This window comes from Phalaenopsis equestris, unplaced genomic scaffold (genome assembly GCF_001263595.1).
Source record: "Phalaenopsis equestris unplaced genomic scaffold, ASM126359v1 Scaffold000301, whole genome shotgun sequence".
NCBI classification, from domain to species: Eukaryota; Viridiplantae; Streptophyta; class Magnoliopsida; order Asparagales; family Orchidaceae; genus Phalaenopsis; species Phalaenopsis equestris.
Window position 1 is genome coordinate 1,563,395 of NW_018164743.1, and position 640 is coordinate 1,564,034.

The 640-nt window shown below is 50.0% G+C and overlaps 1 protein-coding gene across 1 annotated transcript in view; it reads left to right on the top strand.

Annotated features, from left to right (window-relative positions):
- LOC110025479 overlaps nt 1–640 on the top strand; it is a 96,802-nt gene that overhangs the window by 420 nt on the left and 95,742 nt on the right. The window lies entirely within an intron of this gene.

Below are 640 nucleotides of genomic sequence, written 5' to 3' on the forward strand. Positions count from 1 at the left end.
CAATTGCCGATGGGTCGGAGTCCCTCACTCTCCTTGCTTTGAGTTTCCCCAGCTTTACTTAGAGAAGCTAGGAGGTCAAACTTGGCAAAGCGAGAGAAGCTTCGTAGCCGGCTCGCTTTGCAAAGTCTGGAAGAGATCGCGAAATGGTAAAAGCTTTGCACCCCACATTTCCTCACCAAAACAAGAGGCGGCGATGCCGCATTTCCAAGGGTCTAAACCTTAGATTTCCTAGGTGAGGTTGTTAGTACGAGCGTGGCTCGCTATCATGTGTGGGCATTTGCACCTCATTGTTTGCATTTGTGTGTCTTGCATTGTTACATATTGTGTGTCATATATCACACTTGCACCTTGCACATGCACGTTGCACTTGCACGTAGCACTTGCACTTGCACCTTGCACCTTGCACCTTGCACCTTGCACCTTGCACGTTGCATTTGCACGTTTTTGCACGTCTTATATCTTGCACTCGACACCGCTTGTTCCTTGATTGGTCGTCCCAGACCGATCGACACCACTTGTGCCTCAGTCGGTTTTCCCAAATCGGTCACATCACTTGTGTTTCAGTCGGCTACCTTGACCCGGTTGGTACAACACTTTGGTTTGACCGGATGCTCCATCCCCATCGACCCCCCAACTTCTC